At 49.0% G+C, this 16,202-nt stretch overlaps 1 protein-coding gene across 1 annotated transcript in view; it reads right to left on the bottom strand.

Annotated features, from left to right (window-relative positions):
- The window catches only part of LOC137424096 (glutamate receptor ionotropic, NMDA 2C-like), a 430,015-nt gene that overhangs the window by 55,418 nt on the left and 358,395 nt on the right, over positions 1-16,202 (bottom strand). The gene's annotated exons all lie outside the window — the stretch shown is intronic.

A 16,202-nucleotide genomic window follows, 5' to 3' on the forward strand; every position in this document is an offset into this window, starting at 1 on the left:
TGGACAAATAAGGGAGGAACGAGGGGTAGAGGAGGATGAACAAGGTGGGCAAGGTTGACAAAGAAGCAAATGCAGGAAGGAAAAACAAATTTGGAAAAAGATGGGTAGAAAATATCATAGTTTTAGATGGGGGATCATTTGAGACGATGGTCCTCATGGTATGTCAGCTGCTACACAGGTGACCACGACACCACTCAGCCTACTTCGCTTTAGCAGCATTTTATAACAATCCACCAGGCCAAAGCAAACTAGAAAGCATCTGAAAATGCAAAGCCCGTCGGCGTCCTTTTGTAATCAGACGTCTTCTTCTTCTTCTCATTCTTCTTCTTCTTCTTCTTCTTCCGCATGCTCAAAATAATGAAAACGGTTTTTAAAAAAAAATACAAAATGAAAATTGATGTTTTTATGCAGCCTTGACCTTTGTCCTTTTGATATTAAAAAAAAAATCAGCTTGTAAATTTTGATTGGTGAACCAAGTCAGTGACCCAATATGCAAGTCCTTAAAATTTCAGGTCAATCGGAGGAAAATTGACGAATTTAAGTGACGCTGACCTTTGACCTTTTGACAAAATTATTAATTTGCCTTCTACGTATTATCACAATAAAGGTTTGGTGAAAATTGGATGACCAAGCTCAAATGGTAAAAAAAAGTTACAGTCCGGACAGACACGCAGACAGACAGACAGAAGTAATTACAAAACTCCGTCTCCTGCTGCGCAGGTGACGGACTAACAAGAACGTCCATGTTGAGTTGCGTTTGACCACAGTGATTTTACTGGCAAATGAAAAAACCATGGTGTCTACAAATAATGTCGTCCTCATATTAAATATTTTCCTGATAGGTTTCACACATACACCAACAACTTGCCTCGATGAAGACAACTCTGCAGAAGAAGAAGAATCACGACAGGTCGACATGCAATGTTCCATCATGCTTTGTGCATGCCGGAAGCTACAAGCTCAACGTGTTTCACCAGCTGAACAAACTTGGTATCCAAACAAAAACCATCATTCATTTATACCCCCAAATTACGTCACACAATGCTCACGGTGCAGACAATGGCCTTGCCAATTGTTATTAGAACAATAACCAAATTATACCAACTTCTTTACTGGAAGTCCAAGCAGTGTCCATGTGTTTTATACCGCCCCTCCCCCCTCCCCATGCCCTCTCCCTCCTACAGATCTCCCGATTTCCCTGCTTTCAAATGTTGATTGTGTGCTTCCCTCTCTCTCCCCATCTTGTCTCCCGCTCCCTTTATTGTATGTTTTGTGTGTCCGTTTTTTTTTTTTTGTGATTAACTGTTAGCTCTTACACGAGCCTCGATCTTGTATACAACCCCCCCTCCCCCACCCCCCACCCCCGAAAAAAAACCCATTGTCACCAATGTATTGTCACCTGGCCAGTGAGAGCTGCCATTTTGAGTTGGTGTCAGCTGGGCTTGTGTGGTTTCCATTGATTCTGAGAACAGGAAAGACAATGTTACAAAGAATACATATGTACATACAAAGCATACATATGAACATACAAATGTACATACATATGTACACGTGCTCGTCTAACAGGAAATGGGGTTTGGGTAGAAAAAGGTACCATGAGGCAATGTAAAACATACACTGTTTCCCGCAACAACAAAATTTTCATATCATGTATTACATTTCATATCACAACTATCCGGGATGCCTCTTCGTGGTTGTTGTACCACCCAACGTAAGTCGGGGGCCAAATCTGCCCCATTCTCCCCTGCTGCACAGATCCATCAGAGCATGCCGATCGGCCCTTTCTGTCTTGTCTCTTTTTTTTTTCTTTAAAAAAAATGCTTTTTCTGTCTTTTGACTCTCTCTTTGTCTCTGTCTCTGTCTCTGTCTCTCTCTCTCTCTCTCTTTCTCTCTCTCTCTCTCTCTCTCTCTCTCTCTCTCTCTTGGCCCTGGCTTCGTGAACGCGGGGGTATACCATCCTGGGATGCGGGGATCGCTGGCTCGCTCCTGAGAGATAAATTGGCTGTCTCGGTGCCACGGGCTTGTTCAAGAGAACTGTCCGAGGCTATACAACAACGACAACAACAACATTACACATCATAACTAAAACAGCACTCAGTAGAGAGCATACCTCCACCAGGTGAACAGTTTACGTTTTGTATCCCAGAGTAGACCAGAAAATCACAAAACAGAATCACATTTCATCAAAATCATCCATCCATAACTTTTTGAGATGTCCTGCTATATATCGTTTTTGGCCCTATCTCCCAATGGTGAAGAATCACTTTAAAAAATTCTACTAGCCGGATCCGGATCTGGATCTTCACCAAAATTGAATCGATTCTTCCTTGTCAAACACACAACCTGTCCACCAAGTTTCGTCCAAATCCGTCCATAACTTTTTGAGATATCTTGCTATATGTCGTTTTTGGCCCTATCTCCCAATGGTGAAGAATCACTTTAAAAACGTCTACTAGCCGGATCCGGATCTGGATCTTCACAAAAATTGAATCGATTCTTCCTTGTCACACACACAACCTGTCCACCAAGTCTCGTCCAAAGCCTTGTTCCGGAATAACTTTTTGAGATATCCTGCTATATGTTGGTTTTGGCCCGATCTCTCAATGGCGAAGAATCACTAAAAAAATTAAATACTTCTCATATCCGAATCCATATTGAGATCCTCACCAAAATCGAATCGATTGGTCCTTGTCAGACACCCAATGGGTCCACCAAGTTTCGTCTAAATCCGTCCATGACCTTTTGAGATATCCTGCGATGTATTGTTTTTGGCCCTATCTCCCAATGGTGAAGAATCACTTCAAAGATTATAGTAGCCGAATCCGAATCCGGATCTTCACCAAAATTAAATCATTTCGTCATTTTCACATACGCTACCTCTCTGCCAAATTTCATCCGAAACCGTCCACAACCTTTTGAGATATTTTGTTCACAAACAGACAGACAGACAGACCGACAGGGGTGAAAACATAACCTCCATCCACCTTTGGTGGCAGAGGTAATAAATGATATCAATCGAATACCACATAGTGTTCAATAAAATAGCACATTAAAGCACGGTGCTACGCGCGCTTACTTGTATAACAAGAAGGAAGCGGACAACGCGGTAAGTTTAAGAGTCTTTATTATAAGAGCTCACTGTAGCACTGGAGCGCTCCGGGCTGCGCGCCCGGTGTATATCCCGCGGCCACGCCTACCCCTCGGGCGTGGCCGCCGCCCACTTGGTGCGTGGAATGATGCCCTTACGCCAGTGAGCTTTCGTGTCCACCACAACATAGTGTTCTCTCATATCTTCCGGTTATTCTGCTTCCGGGTCTTCCACTTGTGGTTCCAGTTCCGGTTCCTCATTCGAGAATACATGCCATGCAATACTCCACAAGTAATTGCCTTTCAAATATGTTGTGTGTTGATATGATACTGAAGGAGCTGCGCTCCAACGCGAGTCGAAAGAATTGACGCGACCAAAGACGGAATTCGTCCGAGTTGCTTTAATGAAACAAAACAGCTCAGGTATTCTGACAAGCCCGTTTATCGGGCAGCAATATATATACACATTTATGCCGGGGCGTTTGCCCGGGAAAACCGAGACCGGGCATGCCCGGGTGTCAAGGGCGAGTCCTGGAAAGGCGAGTCTGGACATGCCCGGCGTCCTGAACGCGGCCTGGCAAGTCGAGGCTGGGCGTGCCCGAGCGCTCTGGGCGAGCCCTGGAAAGGCGAGAGCGGGCATGCCCGGGCGTCCTGGACGCGGCCTGGCAAGTCGAGGCTGGGCGTGCCCGAGCGCTCTGGGCGAGCCCTGGAAAGGCGAGAGCGGGCATGCCCGGGAAAGACGAGACCGGGCGTGCCCGGGAGGTTCGGGCGTGCCCGGGAACAGCGAGTCCGGGCATGCCCAGGAGAGGCGCGTCTGGGCCCGTCCGGACGAGCCCGGCATGGCGATCGCGCCCTGGCCGCGTCCTGGCAGGTGCAAGGCGATTGTGTACATTCAGCGGGAACCGCTACAATACTGTACTAACAAGATGATACCCTCTGGAATTGTGTTGTCCTTTCATTGTATTTTGCTCGTACCCCTGGGTAGTTGTGTTGTTTGTGTTTGCTGGAAACATTTGTACGTATTTGTTCCTCTTTGTTCCTGTATATATACACCCTCTGCACCTACGTACGTCACACTTGACCTAAACACACGGATAATAATCTATCTATCTATCTATAATTCCAGTAATCTCTGTGTGTATGTGTGTGTGTATGTGTGTGTGTATGTGTGTGTGTATGTGTGTGTGTATGTGTGTCTGTGACCGCTGTTTCTCGACAACCACGGGTCCGATATACTTGAAACTTGCCAGGTATATTGCTGGGGACCTGAGGATGTGCCTTTTCAAGGTTTCATATTAATCGGACAAGTAGTTACCGAGCTATTAGTAAAAGTAACGCAAGCCGTTCGCTTTGGCTTTGCGAATGGACCGAACCATTTCATGTAAATAGAGGGGGGGGGGGGGGTTCTACCGTACTCGCAAGCCGTTCGCTTTGGCTTTGCGAATGGACCAAACCATTTCATGTAAATAGAGGGGGGGGGGGGTTCTGTGGTTGCGCCATTTGGAGGAGCTGGGAGGACTCAGTCGTGATAGAGTGAGCCTGAGTGAGTATATCAAGACAAGAACAATATCTAGAAGGAGGTATGTACGGTGCGATTCATATAATATATTGTTTAGTTATCGTCGATGAGGAATTTGGGGTCGGAATGGGTGATCGGCCTGGGTGACTGGGTCTCGACTAGATGCTGGGCCGCACCAAGGAACGGGCACCCACGTACGGGCACGTCCTAGGATGTGCCTTTTCAAGGTTTCATATTAATCGGAGAAGTAGTTACCGAGCTATGTCCAAAAAACGATTCAACCAATCAGAGAGCAGCGAGCTATCACGTGTGCCGAACGTGGCGAACAGACTCTGCCTCGGACGGCACATTTGAGAGCGTATTCATTTATTTGACGTTGCAATCTGTGTTGATTGTTGTAAGGTACGATCGATTGTAGTACACGTTTATAATAACTCTGCCGATACAGGCCCGATTAACTGCAGCGCCATCCGAGCTGCGGCGTCGGGACGATACATTCATTGTACGGTCACATCACGCACTTATGGGCACGCCCATGGGCCCATGGGCACGCCCATGCATGCATGGGCGAAGACATTTTTTATTTTTTTTTGGGCAAGGAACGGGCACCCACGTACGGGCACGTCCTCGTATTATAAAAGGAGTCTGTGTCTGTTTGTCTGTCGTGTTATAAATTGAGAACGGATTAACGGATTTCAATAAATCCAACTTCGGTGGATTCGGGTAACTCCCAGGAGTGTTTGTGATCCAAAAAAAAGAATTTTATTTTTTATTTTTTTATGGGTACATGGGACACGCGTGTCAAAACTCCAAATGCCAACACGTGACGTTGGTTATCCCTTCACGGAGAGCAGGATCTCCCAGGAATCCTTTGTTAACTTGAGATCGGATTTCAATGAAACCACTCTCAAGAAGTAAACATAACCACTTATCCCTCTCCCTACAGAGATGTTTTATCCACCACGTTGATTCCAAATCTCCATGAATCTCCACAAATATAAATCATACAAATCATACATTTTCCCCATTTCTTTCATTTAATGTCTTCTTTTTTTTAACACCAAACAACAACAACCATTTTTTTTTCAATTACGTAAAGATTGGTGTTGCCATCATCGAAGCGCCGGTCTTATATGCTGGTCGAAACAATCATACTAAAATACGCCATTTGTGTCTGTCTGTCTGATTAATTTTTGACGCCAATACATGCCGTCGTTACTTATCCAATCTCAACCAAACTTGCCAGGATGACCAAGAGTTACATAATGAATGTTGTAGCGCATTCATTTGCCCCCCTCCCCAAGGGGGTTTTCTCCCCCAAGTGGGTTTTCCACGCCATTGGCGGCAATGGCTTTGCGTGTTGAGGTGTATATCAATGTTAAATTAGCTTTATCGTGACATTTGTCCAAAGAAGAAGCTTTATCGTGGCGTTTTTCCAAAGACGCTTTTAATAACAAAATTAATGATAATCGCATATTGTTAATGTTATTACAAAACAATATTAATACTAATAATGTCCCACTTCCGCAAGGCATTTTTCCTGCAGTGATAAAGTGTATAAATCGCTTATAGTTATAATGGCGTTTCCGTTGGAGCAATGGCTTATAAAGGAAGTAAAAATATTATACTGTGGCGGGCACAAGGGGCAATAATTCCGCGCACCAGTGGGTGGCGCGAGCGTCCAGGTGGGGAACGAAAGCACATGCCCCGCCTTTCGACCGATCGGCCACGCCCGGGGACTGGGCGTGGCCTCGGGACATATATGCGGGCTCTAAGCTCGAGCCCGCCCAGTGCTGAAGTACGAGCTTTGAATAAAGACTCTGTTATACCAACGCGTTGTGGCCTACCTCTCTGGCAATCGAGTCGTGTGTGCGCAGCACCACACTGGTGACCCCGATTGGTTCAGCCGTTGCTGACCACCGAACGCGCCATGGCCACCAACGCCGTCGCAGTTAAACTCCCGGAGTTTTGGGAAGCGCACCCGACGTTTGGTTCGTGCAGGCCGAAGCTCAATATCAGCTCCTCCGCCCCTTGAACGAGGCCCTCCGGGGCAAGCCGGGCAAAGGTGACATCGCCTGGTCGGAGCCGATGGCCGCGGCGTTTGCGGGCACAAAGCTGGCCCTGGTCGACGCCACCATGCTGGCGCACCCGGCGCCCGATGCACCGATCGCCCTCACCACCGACGCGTCAGACTACGCGGTGGGCGCGGTACAAGAGCAGTGGGTGCGTGGTGCTTGGCAACCGCTGGCGTTTTTTAGCCGGCAGCTTCGCCCGCACGAACGCTGCTACAGCACCTTCGACCGCGAGCTGCTCAGGCTCCACCTGGCGGTCCGACACTTCCGCCATCTGCTGGAGGGCCGCCCGTTCACGGCTTTCGTCGACCACAAGCCCCTTGTGTTCGCGATGGCCAAGGTCACCGAGCCATGGTCGGCACGGCAGCAGCGTCACCTCTCTGCCGTGTCTGAGTACACGACGGACATCCGTCATGTGGCGGGTAAAGACAACCCGGTGGCGGATTGCCATTCCCGGTCCGTCGTGCACGCGGTCCACCTCGGGGTCGACTATACCCGGATGGCGGAGGACCAGACCGCCAACCCCGGCGTCCAGGCCTTGTGGACCGCCATCATGGGCCTCCGCGTCACCGAGGTGCCGTTCGTCGCTGCGGGCGCGGCCCTCTTATGCGACGTCTCCCTCGGCCGGCCTCGCCCCATCGTGCCCACTGGCTGGCGGCGCCCAGTTTCCGAAGCCATACACGGCCTGTCCCACCCGGGCACGAAGGCATCCCAGAAGCTCGTCGCGGCGAAGTTCGTCTGGCATGGCCTCCGGAAGTATGTCCGCGACTGGGCCAGGACGTGCTTCGCGTGCCAGCGCGCGAAGGTCCACCGCCACACCCAGGCCCCGTTGGCCCCGTTTGCGGTGCCCGAGCGTCGGTTCGACCATGTGCACGTCGACTTGGTGGGACCTCTGCCCCCCTCGTGGGGGTTCACCCACCTCCTCACCATGGTGGACCGCACCACACGGTGGCCGGAGGCCGTCCCATTGGCGGCGACGTCTACGGCTGATGTGGCGCAAGCCTTCATCGCCACTTGGGTTGCCCGGTTCGGTGCCCCCTCGGACATCTCGTCCGACCGCGGCCCCCAGTTCACCTCGGAGCTCTGGGCCGCGGTGGCGCAAGGGCTCGGGGTGAAACTACACCGTACCACGGCCTACCACCCCCAGGCCAATGGCCTGTGCAAGCGCTTTCATCGCTCAATGAAGGCCACGCCCCGGGCCAGCCTCCGCGACGGCAGCTGGGTCGACAGACTCCCCTGGGTCCTGCTGGGCCTCAGGACGGCGCCCAAGGACGACCTGCGTGCGTCCTCGGCGGAGCTGGTCTTCGGGCAACCACTGCGGGTACCGGGTGAATTTATCCCCGACTCCACGGCTCCTTGGTCCGCAGCGCAACAGCGCTCCGCCCTTCAGGAGACCGCCCGGAGGTTCGCCCCCGGTGCCGACGGCACACCATGGTTGCCCGCCTTCCCACGTCGCCCCGGAGCTTCGCACGGCAAAGTATGTCTTCGTCCGGCACGACGCCCACCGGGCACCGCTACGGCCCCCGTACGACAGGCCCTTCCGCGTGCTGGAGACCGGGGACAAATGTTTCACCATCGACATCAGCGGTGCCCCGGATCGCATCTCCGTGGACCGCGTCAAGCCGGCCCACCTCGATCCGGACCACCCCCCGCAAGCAGCTCTGCCTCCGCGTCGAGGCCGCCCCCCGGCGGTCGGACCCCCGGCACCCCCCAGCCCCGCCACCCCCCAGCCCGGCACCCATCGCCAGGGGGCGTTTCGGCCGGGTCATCCGGCTTCCCCGCAAACTCACCCTTCAGGTGCGCAGGAGTTCTGTGGGGGGCGCATGTGGCGGGCACAAGGGGCAATAATTCCGCGCACCAGTGGGTGGCGCGAGCGTCCAGGCAGGGAACGAAAGCACATGCCCCGCCTTTTGACCGATCGGCCATGCCCGGGGACTGGGCGTGGCCTCGGGACATATATGCGGGCTCTAAGCTCGAGCCCGCCCAGTGCTGAAGTACGAGCTTTGAATAAAGACTGTTTGTTATACCAACGCGTTGTGGCCTACCTCTCTGGCAATCGAGTCGTGTGTGCGCAGCACCACAATACACCACAAACACGTATGCTTAGCTTTTTTAACAGTCGCTAATGCTCTTGATAACACTAAATGAAGAAATTTGGAGGAATCCCTACATCCGTGAAGTAAGGTTTACTTACAGAACTGAGTGAAGATCTACTGTACTCTATATAACCCACAAATGTTGGTTAATAACATGGCCCTTTCTGCCGCTAACATGGCCCTTTCTGCCGCTACCATGGCATTTCGTAGCGAACTTTTGAAACTCGCTCCTGCTGTTTAACACGAAACTGAAAGGGAGAAGCTCGGGCTGTGCTCCTTTACCAAGCAGCTAGCTAGCGCTTGCCAAGCCAGCCATTCCTTAACGGTTTTGAATGGAGTGCTTGCTCAAATGCTTAAACCGCTTGGCGATCTCTCTACATCTTGTAGAGTCTACAAGAAACTTGGTAAATGAACACATACCCAATGTTCTTGAGATCCGACCATAGATCGACTGTAATCTATGTACCCCATAGAGGAATGACCCTTTCTGCCCCTCCCGTAGTTAGCGGGTGTACTAGTAAGTATAAGAGAGCCGTTTGTCTGTCTGTGTGTTGCCATTTTTCTCAGTGATGGCTGAACGGATATTCATCAAACTTTCATAAACATAAACATTTCATGTTTCATAAACATCAGTGAGTACCAGGGAGTGTTTAGGCAAAAAAAAAAAGTTCGTTTTTTGGGGATTTAAAAAAAATCGCTTTAATAGTGCCTGAGCTTTTGTAGCTATATGAAAGGTAACATTAAATCATCACCGATTAGTGTGTGTGTGTGTGGAGTGGGAGATGGGGGTGTAATATCATATGAAATATAAATTTCCCTTATTCGGTGTAAGTAGAGGAATAGACCAAAATTGATGTCTTCAAAATGTCAACAGGATTAGAACATCACCGGGCAACGCTGGGTGTTCGATAATATGAGTTCCCTTGCATGGAATGTTGACGCAGGAGGCCATTGGGCCCACCAAAGCCTGTGCTATGGATGCCAACCCATGGGCTGTTTGTCCATGCTGTATCTTCTAGAGAGGTAGATGTTATGCAAAAATAGAATTTATTGATGGAAATTATCCTTATGAACTGAAATCTCGGTCCAAAGACGCTAATCTTCTGCCCAACATTGCCGATCGTGACATGGCCAATTATTTGGTGTTCACAGCCAGTCCTCACACGCGTAATGACCTCGGAAGCTACAAAGGACAATTAATTTATATCAGACTGGGTTTGAGATACGTCAGCAGCTATAATGAACACCGCCATGTTGTGCCCGCTAAACGACATTACTGTCATAAGATCAACAACATTTCCGTTGAACTGAAAGAATTTATACTCGTATGTATTATGGCAATTCAAACATACCCAAAATAAAATGATCCAGCATTGTTGAGGTTTTTTTTCCCCCCATCGAGAAATCTTGATGTAATGCGGGCAACCATAATCAGCATCTTTTGTAGGATAACTCTTCACATGCTTTGACTTGATTTGCAATAACTTTTGGTAACCTGTAGTAATGTCCATCACTTTCCCTGTCAGATTGATTGGTACACCCAATTAATTACTTGACAGAAATTTAGTCATGACTCCTAAAAATATCAGATTACAGCACATAGCACTAATAGCCAGGGGAGAGTGTAAGTAAATCAATTCAAGTGTGACAATCGATGTCTCCAAGATAGCGGACCTCAAAATCGGTGACATCACGAGTAAACTTTATTATTATTATTATTATTATTATTTTGTATACATAGTCGAGGCTCGTGGAAGAACTTTCTATAAAACACACTGCCAGATCCTCTGCTCTTATGTTTATTGTTTATTTGTTTTCACTTTTCTTTACTTTTCTCAGTGTTCTGTTCCTGTGTTTTAGTTACGAGCTAAAGTACCCGGCATTGCCCATGGAAATTCACTGAAATACTCTACTAAATGAATTTGTGTTGTTGACAATAAATCACGACAAACTCAACATATGATCTTCACAATACATATTACTCGATCGCTCCCAGAAAAAAAAACCCAGGCAGTGTATAAGCACAAGACTTGATCAACGCCTGAGAGCCAATTATCTGGTTTTATCCGGGGTCAAAATTTCTTTTATCCAAACATAGCCCTCGACCTTCCTACAGTTGAAAGAAGAGCCCATGCAAAGTTTAGTTGCGCTGGTTCCTGCAGGATCCAAATGCCTTGTCAACCCTCAACTCGGATTCTGCAACTGGACCTGACGGCATCAGCCCACGGGTCCTAAAATCCTGTTCTTCCACTCTTTCACTCCCTCTCTCTGTTCTCTTCACCCTCTCTTTTGCTCAAGGTCATCTTCCATCTGCTTGGAAATCTGCCAACATCACCGCTTTGCACAAAAAAGGTGCAAAAACAGATCGCAGCAACTACAGACCAATCAGCCTTCTCCCAATTATCAGCAAAGTCATGGAATCCATCATTGCTTCAGATATGAAACCTTTCCTCTTCTCCAATGGCTTGATCTCTGATCATCAATTTGGTTTCAGACCTGGACACTCTACTCTGGACATGCTGCTTCTGCTTTCTCAACAATGGATGGAGGTCCTCAATGCCAAACAGGAAATTAGAGCAGTCTCCCTTGACATATCACGTGCCTTCGATACGGTCTGGCACCCCGCTCTGCTCACCAAACTCTCCTCTTTTGGTATCCATGGAAATCTCCACGCATGGCTGGCGGACTTCCTCTCTAGTCATAGTCAACGTGTGGCCCTGAATGGGTTTCTCTCATCTCCTCTTCCTGTTCAGGCTGGAGTTCCACAAGGCAGTGTTCTTGGCCCTGTGCTTTTTCTGGTCTTCATCAATGATCTCTCTGACTCTCTTGAAAATCCTCTGTATCTCTTTGCTGATGACTCTACTCTCTGTCGCTCCATTCTTCATCCCTCAGATCGGCAGTCTGCAGCCTCCTCACTCTCTGCAGACCTGGACAAAATCACAGACTGGGCAAACAAGTGGAACATGTCTTTCAATCCTGACAAATCTCACATTCTTACGATGTCTCTCCAAAAAGACCGACTGGACAACCCTCCCAACCACTTTATGAATAATCCTCTCCAAGAAGTTCTGTCACTCAAGCTTTTGGGTCTCACTATCTGCCATGATCTTTCCTGGGAAAACCACATTTCAAATCTGGCCTCCAAAGCCAGTCGCCGACTGGGCATCCTCCGTCGTGCGAAGTCCTTCCTTGGCACACCTGAGCTCCTCACCACATACAAGGCTTTCATCCGCAGCTCAATGGAATACTGCTCTCCCCTCTGGGCTGGTGCTCCTGCCTCACACCTAGCTCGTCTTCACGCTGTTGAAACCAAAGCATTCAGAATCATTGGAATCTCCCGCGATGAAGCTAACTCCAAGGGCCTCTCACTCACTCACCGCAGGCAGGTTGGTGGTCTTTCCGTCTTCTACCGACTCCTCTCCGGCCTTGCCCCCCCAGCTCTCTCTGGGCTCTGTCCCGCAAATATTCCTACAGGTCGCACAAGATCTGCCTGCAACCCTCTTATGGTCAAACTGCCAAAATCAAGACTCTCTGCTCACCTTCACTCCTTCATTCCTCTTTTCTCCCGCCTCTGGAACAAACTCCCTCACTCTCTTCAATCCCACTACACCCTCCAGGTCTTTAAAACAGCTGTTCACCACCATCTCTTATCTTCCCCCATCCAAAACCTTGATCTTTTCTACCTCCGCTAATTTCACCCCAATTCCACTTTTTTGAAATACCAACTTCTGTCCTGGAAATCCTTGGTGTCCTTGTGTTTTATGCTTCTCCCTCACCCCCCCCCCCCCCTTCCCACGCCTCCTCCCCCCAAGCCCTCTCCCTTCCACACATCTCCCTGCTCTCAAATGTTGTGTTTGTGTGCTTCCCCTTCTCTCCCCATCTTGTCTTCCGCTCCCTCTTTTTATATATTTTGTTTGTCAGGTTGATTTGTTTGTGAAGTAAATGTTAGCTCTTTCACGAGCCTCGATTCAGTATACAAAAAAAAAAAAAAAAAAAAATGCATAAACAAACAAACAAACAAACAAACAAGCAAACAAGACGTCAAGACGTCAGATCGGCAGTCTGCAGCCTCCTCACTCTCTGCAGACCTGGACAAAATCACAGACTGGGCAAACAAGTGGAACATGTCTTTCAATCCTGACAAATCTCACACTCTTACGATGTCTCTCCGAAAAGACCGACTGGACAACCCTCCCATCCACTTTCTGAATAATCCTCTCCAAGAAGTTCTGTCACTCAAGCTTTTGGGTCTCACTATCTGCCATGATCTTTCCTGGGAAAACCACATTTCCAAGCTGGCCTCCAAAGCCAGTCGCCGACTGGGCATCCTCCGTCGTGCGAAGTCCTTCCTTGGCACACCTGAGCTCCTCACCACATACAAGGCTTTCATCCGCAGCTCAATGGAATACTGCTCTCCCCTCTGGGCTGGTGCTCATGCCTCACACCTAGCTCGTCTTCACGCTGTTGAAACCAAAGCGTTCAGAATCATTGGAATCTCCCACGATGACGCTATCTCCGAGGGCCTTTCACTTACTCACCGCAGGCAGGTTGGTGGTCTTTCCGTCTTCTACCGACTCCTCTCCGGCCTTGCTCCCCCAGCTCTCTCTGGGCTCTGTCCCCCAAATATTCCTACAGGTCGCACAAGATCTGCCTGCAACCCTCTTATGGTTAAACTGCCAAAATCAAGACTCTCTGCTCACCTTCACTCCTTCATTCCTCTTTTCTCCCGCCTCTGGAACAAACTCCCTCACTCTCTTCAATCCCACTCCTCCCTCCAAGTCTTTAAAACGGCTGTTCACCACCATCTCTTATCTTCCCCCATCCAAAACCTTGATCTTTTCTACCCCCGCTAATTTCAGCCCAAATCGACTTTTTTGAGGTGACTTTTGTCTTCTTTCCTGAAAGTCCTTGGTGTCCTTGCGTTTTATACCTATCCTGCCTCCCCCCAGGCCCTCTCCCTCCCACACATCTTCCGATGTCCCTGCTCTCAAATGTTGTGTTTGTGTGCTTCCTCCCCTTCTCTCCCCATCTTGTCGACCGCTCCCCTTTTTATATACTTTGTTTGCTTGTTTGTTTGATTTGTTTGTTTGATAAATGTTGGCTCTTTCACGAGCCTCGACTCTGTATATATATTTAAAAAAATAAAAAAAATAAAACGTCTTGCAGAGCATGATATACAAGATCTATTCCACCCCCACCAAAAAAAAGTTGAAATGGATGCATCAAATTATGCATTTCATTGAGATTAATATTGACGACTTAATCAAAGCTCAGGTCGATCGGATGAAAATTGATTATCTTTTTCGGATGAAAATTGATGTTTATAGAAGTTTGACCCTGAGTTGAAGTTTGACCTTTTGACCTCAAAATTGTTGGCAATTGCATAGTACATCACATTCAGTGATGTACTATGCAATTGGTGTTCAATTCTCACGTCAATTGGATGAAAATTGACGATTTTTCAGATGACAATTTATAATGGGGTTATGCACCGCTGCATTAGGATACACTGGGCCAACAATTTCAAATTTAAACATGGGGTCCGACCACGGGTGTGGTATTACCCGGGCCTCAAAGGGGGTCTGGTGGGGTGTGTTGTACCCTGTACATTGGGACGCCGTCCGAGCAAGTGTCTGAGACTGGTGGGGTCGTTTGACCCTGGAGAGGGTTGAGACCTCTGGGGGAACAAGGTGGTCCCTCCTGGGTACCGGTGATAGTGCTCCGAGAGGACCACTATGGGAAGGTGTTGCAGGCTACGCCTTGCAGGTGGCCCCACTGAGGACAAATAAGGGCCTGAGGTGACCGTTGGGGCATGTGACGCAGCAGCCACTCCCTGAGGCAGCATCCGGTACAGCCAGCATATGACAACACAACATGCTGGACTGGTCTATGGACCCAAATCAAACTGTATGGACCTAGGTTTGAGTACCACCAACCAGACAACCAAACAGAGCATATGTAGGACATTATGGAGTTAAACAGAAATCATGGGGAAAGCCCCGGAGAGGCCCACATAACCTTCCACAGATAGTCTGCTACGATTTAATGGGTTCTCCATTTGCGAAGACAGTTCTGGGTTTTAATTGGAATCGTTACAATGAAAGGATTGGCTTCAGCATGCGCTGCCGGTATTGAACAAACCTTCCCAGTTGTAATTGGATTTGGGCTAAATTTACCTTTCCACACTGTCATGACTCAACATGCTTTGCTTTGGGTGTATGCAGGTGAGTTGGGGAATTGGTATGAGAGATGGGCAAGAACTCATTCTTTGCTGATGACTCCACTCTCTGCCGCTCCATACCTCATCCCTCAGATTAGCAGTCTGCAGCCTCCTCACTCTCTGCAGACCCGGACAAAATCACAGACTGGTCAAACACTTGGAACATGTCTTTCAATCCTGACAAATCTCACACTCTTACTATATCTCTCCAAAAAGACCGACTGGACAACCCTCCCATCCACTTTCTCAACAATCCTCTCCAAGAAGTTCTGTCGCTCAAGCTTTTGGGTCTCACTATCTGCCATGATCTTTCTTGGGAAAACCACATTTCCAAGCTGGCCTCCAAAGCCAGTCGCCGACTGGGCATCCTCCGTCGTGTGAAGTCCTTCCTTGGCACACCTGAGCTCCTCACCACATACAAGGCTTTCATCCGCAGCTCAACTGCAAGGACTTCTAGAAAAGAAGTCGGTTTTCAAAAAAGTGGATTTGGGGTGCAATTAGGGGGGGGGGGGTAGATGTTACGGGGTCCTCCCCTATCCCCTGGTCTCGGTAAACCTCCGAACCCCGAGAGGATCCGCAGCAGAAAAAATATGTTATTCTTTGTTGAAATCAATCAATAATGAAACCATCCATGAAACCATCAAATGAAACAATCAAATCAATAAGAAAACAACACCAATGGCTGTCAACGAACAAATAATATATTAAAAGCACAGAAGAAGAACCATACAACCAGGGTCTTAAGATGGTAACCTAGCTCAAACTCACGGCACCCCCAGGGACTGAAACAGAGCCCTTCTCAATGTCTCTAGAACACAATGGTGCTCCCGGCGAAGAGGCGATGGCGATGAGGCGGGTACGGAGATGTAGGTAAGGCGGGGACCGTCACGTGGTCCCAGCCAACCCCAATTGGCGGTGGAAAGAGGAATCCCAAAGACGCCATCCATACGTGCACATACACCGTGCAGTCGTGAACCGCACCGTATTCTTCAAAGGCCGCTGTCGCGCACACACATCCTCGGCAAACCACCGGAGGGCGGGACCAGTGGACGCGGCTAAACAAGGTTCCGCAAACGACGCGCGGGGTCCCCGAAATGGCGGACGGTTCTTCCTCGAGCCGCAGCCTCTAGGCGAAGACTCTCCAGAATCTCACCTGTACCTGGCTTCGCAGGCTTTTCCACAACTCCAGCGATAACACCGATCGCACG

Source organism: Myxine glutinosa, chromosome 3 (genome assembly GCF_964187855.1).
Source record: "Myxine glutinosa chromosome 3, kmMyxGlut1.1, whole genome shotgun sequence".
Classification (NCBI taxonomy): Eukaryota; Metazoa; Chordata; class Myxini; order Myxiniformes; family Myxinidae; genus Myxine; species Myxine glutinosa.